Source organism: Fulmarus glacialis, unplaced genomic scaffold (assembly GCF_000690835.1).
Source record: "Fulmarus glacialis isolate BGI_N327 unplaced genomic scaffold, ASM69083v1 scaffold26193, whole genome shotgun sequence".
NCBI lineage: Eukaryota > Metazoa > Chordata > Aves > Procellariiformes > Procellariidae > Fulmarus > Fulmarus glacialis.
In genome coordinates, this window is record NW_009205219.1 from 7,786 (window position 1) to 16,198 (window position 8,413).

General features: G+C 35.9%; 1 long non-coding RNA gene across 1 annotated transcript; it reads right to left on the bottom strand.

Moving 5' to 3' along the window:
* Positions 1–314: 314 nt before the first annotated feature.
* LOC104075003 lies at positions 315–4,570 on the bottom strand. Its single transcript, XR_683497.1, has 3 exons — positions 4,424–4,570; positions 3,116–3,181; positions 315–776 (listed from the first exon to the last, which is right to left on the bottom strand). It is a non-coding gene; the product is annotated as an uncharacterized LOC104075003 (long non-coding RNA).
* Between the last annotated feature and the right edge of the window lie 3,843 nt (positions 4,571–8,413).

Sequence of the window (8,413 nt, forward strand, 5' to 3'; positions counted from 1 at the left end):
TGTCTTCCTATTAGGAACCAGCAACTCTGCATTTTGTATGTTTGTACATTTTTTGAAGCACATAGGACCATTTCCATCTCATACACATCGGCTCATATTTCACCACTTATCAAAACTATTGGGGAAGCAGAGAGCGCTTTTAATTTTTTTTATTTTTTTTTATTTTTTTACTTAAGTAAAGATAAAACATTTTCACAGAAATCTACAAGTTCAGTTGCTGGTGCAGGGTTTTCTTCTACTACGCAATTAGAAAGTGGGAATCAAATGCAAATCCCCTTTTATTATCTTAGGATTCAGCATTAACTCAGATTAATTTTTTTTTTATTTTTGTGATTCATGAGACTGAGTCTTTCAACCAAGTGACTTCATTCTGCAAAGTCAAAAGTCAACACAAACTATGTTGTGCACAAACCCAAGGTAGTTTCCTTTATCACTCTATCCCATAGTTGCAAGGGAAAAAAAAAAAAAAGAAAAAAAAAAGAAAAAAAGATTCACTCAAAAGAGCATTTACAGGAGAAAAAAAAGTTAGTGATAGTTGGCGTTCTACAAAGCAGGTATCTTGCACACACAGCGTAAAAGGGCAAAGTTTCACAGCAGGTCAACTCGGCGGTAGTACAGGAGGTAGGCTGTGCGTTCTGCAGACGGCTTCACCACCTGGTACTGATTTATCACTTTGACTGCCTGGTCATCGATGCGTAACCAGCCATTTAGACCAATTTGGAAGACGTCCGTAGTGTAATGGCCACCAGTTGCGCTGTTTCCATGATGATAGACAACTGCAAAGAGAAATTCATGATGCACATATACACTATACATAGGTAAATATCCGCTGAAAAAGTAAGTCAAGAAAAAATGTCCCATATTGCTTTCTTCATAGCATACTCATGGTTTTGCAGATGGCATGATCTGGCGTAAGCAAGAATATAAGTGTTTAGTGCTTGCTTGCTTACATTTGATGCTATGTAATATTAGTAATGCTTCTCCAGCATACCGAAGCTCATGATTCTAAAAGGAATGTTAAGTAAATTAAGAATCAGAAGCATCAAATTGCTTTTTATAACTTCCTAGAGGATTTTCTGGGAAGGATTTGCCTCACAGAGGCCATCTGCAAGAGTGCAGCACACCCTTCACAGCTTCCAACAGGTACTGCCATGCTTAGCAAGATATTCTAAGCGACACATTCGCTCTGTCTGCTGACAACAGTATTTTATTGAAAATATTTGGGTGGGGGGGGGAGAGGAGGGGAATCAGGTAAAACTATGTAGCAGTCTATAAAAAAGAAAATCAGGCAAAACTTTTCAAACAGCATTGATTACAAGTCTAAGCAGTTATTCCCCCTCTGACCATTTTTATTTTTGTTTTGTCTTAATTCTAATTTTATTCTGGAAACAGGTTCTATTGAAGTACCAATCTACAAGTTCCACATTTATTAGTTCTCCTTAACAGAATTGTGAACTGAACATCTCTGATTAACTGCTAATTCTGCCACTTCCAAGAGAGAATCAAACTTGCTTCTTTCCTCAATTATCTCCATTGTCAGAACTGTTCTGCAGAGAAGACATCTCGGCTCTCCTTACAGAAACCAAACTCCAAGCTCAATGCTGAGCTCTCAGTGCTAGATGTGGCAACTGCCTCCAAATGGAAGAGACCTTTTATGTATGTAATTCTAAGGATGCATGTAAGAAATTGCATTTAAATTCTTCTAGCAACACGTGAGCCCTAACCATATACTTAACAAGAACAAATAAAAAGCTGAAAGAATTGCCATAATTGACACAAGAGCAGAAGTATGTAATTATGAAATTGTTTACACGCTTTCAGACTAGAGTCACACTTCAACTTATTCAGATTTTCTTCACAACTTCTATGAAAAGAAACATTTTAGAATAACTTGACTTAAGCAAAGCAAAAAAGGCAGAATATACTACATCTATACATTTTAGGGAATTCAGGAAATAATTTTTTTTACAGTAGCTTAAACTTGAATCATTGATGTTCTAAAATTTATTGTTAGATAATTAGGCAAATCCTGGATGATATCTGAAACTTAATTCTCCAAAAGCTTATTTTAGTAATTTAAAATTCATCTAACAAGCTCAGTTTCTGTGAATGAGAAGTCCTAGACTGACAGAAGACTGAAGTATTGTACTTTTCCATAGAAGGAGTTAGAAAAAATTACAGCAATAACACATTTTCTTCAAGCCACCTTAAATACGCTGTCTAAACTTGTCCCATGAAAACCACTGTCAATAAAAAAAAAAAATTACACTGCCAGAAACAGCCCTGAATTTCCACAAGAGACAGGAATGTTATTTCCTTCTGTAACCTCAGCAGTCACAAAACTGGATCCAAACCACTGAGTCGCATAAGGCCACCAGTACTGGCACAGATTTGGTGACGTAGAAGTTAAGACCTCCGGTTCTCCAGTTTATTATGTTCTCCTGACGCCAACACAAATAAGCAGGTGCAAATCGTAAACTGTGTAGGAGTTTCACACTTCGGGAAATTCATTATTGCCCAGAGACTGTTTTGTTCACTATTAAAATGCTGCTTCTGAATTCTTACATGAGCTTCCAAATCTTAACTACCAATTTAGATATTTCGTATACATCGCAGACACTCTTAAAAACATCGTTCCCTCATACGAAAATTATCATCTCCTCCAAGTTAAACTTTTCCACCTACAATATGCTATTCATACCCTGCCAGCAATACTCATCTTGAGGGTTCAAAGGGATGCAAAGCCAGCATTCAAACAGCCATTTCAAAAGACATTGAAACATTATTCTGAGAATATTTGGTGTATTTTAGACATAGTTATATTACTGCTGTATTTCAGCTTCTGCTGATATTTTTCAGGGTGGATCTGTTACAGAACTCTGTTTTTGCACAAAGCTGGATCAGTGAGATACATAAATGCAGATATATCAATATATGTGTATATGCACATATGCAAAAACCACCACTAAGTACAAGAATTGGACACCCACACGCTACTTCAATGTAATTTAAAAGAAAATATTTTATATAATGCAAGAAACTCCAATGTTTCTAGAATTCTATATGCAGAATTTGTATTTGCGATACAGGGGCTAGAGGCATATAGATAAAATACCTGCAAAGAGCCGGTAGGTTCTTTGGCCTTTAAAAATTTTACTTTTCACACCAGGAGATAGTAGCTCTGGAGGAGGAAAAAAAAGTCACAAAGGCAAGAGTTAGCAAGTTTAGAAATTCAAATTTTAAAGGGATCAATTATTTCTAAGAGAAACCAACACTACCATAAAGGAGAAAGCTTAATTAAAATGTCTTCTGCAGCCTTTAAAGAATGGTCATGGTTCTGATACCTGGTAATCAAGGGAATGAATTTTGACGTTTGCTGAACACTAACATTTATGGAGGGTTTAAAAAATACCATAAAAAAAAAAAAAGAAGGGAGGGGAAGGAAAAAAAAAAGGCAAAAGATCAGACTATTCATTTTTTCCCTTTCATTCCTACAGTCAGACAACGACAAAAATCAATCTCAGATTCCAAGTCATACTACAACCATTTTTGTCAGTCAAGGAAAACTGAACTAGTTCTACAAATACCCATTCTTTAAAAAAATTTTAAAATAAAATATTAAGTAAAAGAAAAGGGTACTGTCTGACAAAGTACATATCTCATTTAAGATATGAGAAATGATTAATTTTATTTCTTTTTTTCCTATTTGAACTACTGGCTGGCTAACAGCCAATTCGTCAGAGCAAAACAAAATGCATTTAATTTGACAAGCTACAGATGCTGGATTACATGCAAGCCCTCACACTTTGTAAAATCGGTATCTCTTAACATATTTGTTAAAAGAATGAACTTTGCTGTTTAACCTCTGAACTACCGCTTACTTGTCTGCCTCCAGGCTGCATTCTCTATAAAATGCTCGGTTTCCTTTCATCAGCCACTGTTTATTACAATAATTTGCCACTTCTGTGAATGAAATCTGAGATAAAAATATCTACTATTGCTTGGCAACAGCCTTGTGTAGGGACATACCCCTCATTCAACAAGATCACTTCCAATATTTGTCCTCAGCAGACTATAACCTTACTCCTTAAATCTGCAGGAAGCTCTTATTTGGCCAACCCAATGTCTAAGATGTGGCAAAGTTTGTAAGATCTTTCACCATAATGTTCTTTGCAAAATGGATGCCCAAACTCATATACAGGCAATGCCAGTTTTGGCAAGACTGAACCCAGAAACCCAAATACATACTTTTTATGAAGGAAAACAAAAAAAAAGAGGAAAAAAGCAGCACACAAGATATTAATCCAAATTACTATGTTTCCAGACAACAATGGAGAATAATCTTCTGCACAAAGCTGGGAGCAAAGAAGAAAACTGAAACACAAACAGATACCCCTAGGAAACACATTATCTTTTCCCTTACCTTTACTAATTTCCAGATCAACAGGATACTCAATATTCTTGATAAGCTTCTGGCATCCACCGGTTTTCTCATATACAAACCGCTTGAGGTGTAAAACAAGAACAGGGGGGAGTTCTTCTAGCGTCACTCTTCGACTGATCTCCACCTAACACATACACAGAACAAAGATGAAGAAAAACTGTAATTTTTTGTTAGCTGCTCAACTTACTCCTTTAAAAGAGGAATAAGTAGTTAATTTTAACAGAAAAAACACAGATTTTTTAAAATTAATGTTTATTTATGATTAACACTGCAGTTTATGACTTAAAGCACACTGGATCTTCAACCAAAGTGTTGTCTTAAAGGAGAATCCCAACACCTTTTAGTAGAACGCAACATGTTAGAATGAGCACAGACATTTAGGTACTGCAGTACTAAAAGCACCTTGCTGGAGATCCCCCAGGAGAAACTCCTCACAGAAGTTTGGTAATTAACAATTCTTAGCAAGCTATTATACTCTAATCAAAGGTCAGTAACTTGTAACACATGCTGCTGAATTCAGAGAATTCTGAACTGTAGAAGAGAACAGCACCACGCCTCGCTACCTGAGGCAAAAGTTTTCCTTTTTAAAAGCTATTTTCATTTCTAAAAGCTGACGCCTTTTCACAAAAAACTGAATAGAAGGAAAAACAAGAACTAATCAAAATCGCTTCTTAATTTTCAACAGGGAAATTAACTATAATAAAAAAAGAATCTCTATAAAACAAAGGCAAACTACTAAAATAAAAGATTTTGGTGTAAACACCTAATCTACATTTATCTTGAAAAATTTCATCAAATGCTCCAGAAATACTGATTGAAATGCAAAAGCAGTATTGCAACTAATTGGCTAAAAAGTTTGAATATTCTGTCACTTTAAAGAGGGTCCTGAGCATACCTTGTGATTCCCCACTAAAATACTACTTTCTACAACAGACTTCTCCAGTTTTAACTGGTACTATCTTTATTCCCCCTTCTCATCAAAAGAATCCTAAAACACTGTGAAAAACACCTTCTTACAATGGTATCATCAAAATAAAGACGTGTTCACAGGGGGGAAGAGTAAGAGATCAGTACTGCAACAGTTTAAAAACTATTCTGCATTAACTAGAAGATATTTATTGTTCAAGAAGTTCCTTGAAAAACAAAGTGAGCTGTTATGTAGGCTATCTAAAAATGATTTAGCCATCATGATCAGCTGTTACAGAAGAAATCCATAATTACAGACTTTTTCTTTTTTAAAAAAAGCATGCTGTGTTCTTGAAAAAGGTTCTGAAGAAAATTCAGAGGGAAAAATATAAGTTATAACCTCATTGTTTTCCACTAAATCTTTGTTTTTTGATAGTTATAACCAAATAATCCACAAAGTTACTGTCTGAAAACCTGAAGTTGGACTCAGAACTGCAGAACAAAAATGTTTTGCCTTCCTAGAAATTATGGCATAAAAACCAAATCTCCAAATAACTGCTTTAGGTTTTTCTGAGTTTTTTTGATTGAGAAAAATCTCTTTATTATAAATCATCAACATATTATTTTTCAATACATGGCCCAACTCTGTTAGAACCTACTGAGAGTGGAATAGAAAGTCATGGGGGAAAACTGTTACCTTTTTCCAAGCTTGAAAAGTAAAACCTCTTGTGATGCTGAAGCAAGCAAATTTTGTAGGGTACTTGATTTCCTCATGTATCTGAGCTAATCCAATTTACAAGAACGAATTCTACATTTGAAACAGAAATAGTCTCTACAAGCCGTAAAATTTCACCTGCATCTTAAAGGTTCAAAACATGCCCTTCGGCATCCAAAACCCAACAAACTCCTGGAGTCAGTGGCAGCTTCACTGAGAACTGAGAGGGGTTTTTCGTGGTTGGTTTGGGGTTTTGTTTGTTTTTTTAAACCAGCAAGCCAAACAGGACCCTGTTCTTTTCCATTCAACAAGTGCCTGGTGATGCCCATCTCCTCAATTTCCAGGAAATAACACGCAGAATAAGAAGTTAGAAGGCAAAATCTGAAAGTGAAGGTGACAAGAAATTTACACAACTCTCTGATGAACTCATGAGAACATGCATCTTCCATGTGTCTTAGCATGGAACAGCTTCTGCTTTTAGGGAGCAAATCCAGAGAGGCTTTATACAGAGAAAAAACATGCACTTGATTCACCCGGTTATTACTATCTCAAGATTTTCCTGTATCGAGTCTTCTAAATCTCAGATGTGAAGTCTTTGACTTCAGAGTTTTGTGTAGACAAAACTTAACAGCTCCCAGCCCAGACCAGGAATAGAGGATGCTGAAGAATGTCACTGCAGTGGTTTAAGCAGTTGCCATTCTCCATCCTCAGTAACCGAACTGGCATATGGGAACAGATGCCTGCACCTCAGCTGGGCGGCTCCGTATTAGCTTCAACCACAAATCAAAGCAGTTTTGTGTTACGGTGCCAGTCTGAAGAGCAGCAGCTGAGGAATAGGCACGTGTTCTGCTGCCCTGACTGCGTGAAGGGGCCCTGATTTCTGGCAACAACATCACCAGCTAAAAGTGCCACAAATGTTTGTTTAGTGAACATGAGTCAGAGTCCCAAGAAAATACTTGTAAGATCCTCAAGGAGCAGTTTGAGAACTCCAGGGGATGTGAAGACTCCTTCTAAGGAGTATGTGGAAGATAACCTGGAAAAGTAAATGAGGTAAGGCTAGTTTGTTATTCAAGAGCCTCCACTTTTGTTAGAAAACATGAGCAGGTCTGCAAATAGGAATAAGAAACTGAAAAGAAAATCAATTCAGTGAGGATAAAAATTAAGCCCTTTAAAAACAATATTAACTGTTGAAATATTCAAGATTTAAACTGATCTGCAAGACCAGAAGGAACCAAAACAACTTCCTTCAAATGCTAGTGAGCAAGTGAAATTGAATCAGAAACAGCAAGAGAATGCCATTCCATTTTAAACATCTATTTTCATTTATAACGCCTAATTATTTTAAACACTGCATGAAAATCTGACTGATTTCCTGCTTACACTAATACACACATACAATTCAAAATCAGCTCAAAGTGATTAAAAAACAAACTTTAAGAGAAATCATTCACATATATTTGGAAAATTATTCTTTTCATATGTACTGTTTATGCCCACAACTTGTAAAGAATACAATCCAGATTAAAACAATCAGAAGACAGTATAGTTTTTAATAATATAATACGATCTTTAGCTTTATCAGTAGTCCTGAGTTCCCCTTCTGTAAAATGCAGATGAAATACTTCCTCGTAATACATTCTGAAAATTACTATCTGCAAAGTCCTATGCTTGTTCTACAGTCAATGTGTGCAATGTTTTCACTACAATTTTAATACAAGAACAGCTATTTCAACTTGAATTTCTTTTGAAAAAAGATCTAGAAGACATTGTGAATGCTTGTATTTCCATTCAGACGCTAAAATATAAGCCAGACCAAACCTCCAGCATCTAATTTGAACATCCATTTCTTCCATACCCCATAACTGAACACTGGGTTGTCAGTAAAGAAGTTAAAACCATCTGCAGTAAAAACCAAAAAATGAATGACTACCAAAACAAAATCTATGTGGTAAATCACAATGAGCTTGCATTGCAAATGTTTCTTTCACATGGAAGACAACTAGAGAAATAAATGTTCTCTAACACTCCTACTATATACAAGGCAGACAAATTTCAGGTATCCATCTTTAGCTTTTCAAAGACATGGTCCATCCTTTCTTTATCTAACCATATTCTCATTTGGAGTATTTAGAAAACTTACAGATACAGAAATGAATGTCAGAACATCTACAACTCCAGAGCCGCTTTCCAGCCTGGCCTACTGAAAGAAGTTATGAGCAGTGTACGCAAAATTTCCATCTGAGCAATCCACACACACCAGAGATGATGTTCTTTACTAATGCACTCCATGAGAAGCAAGGCAATACCTTACTGGGGGAAAAAGTTTAATTTATTACCCTGTATCACAA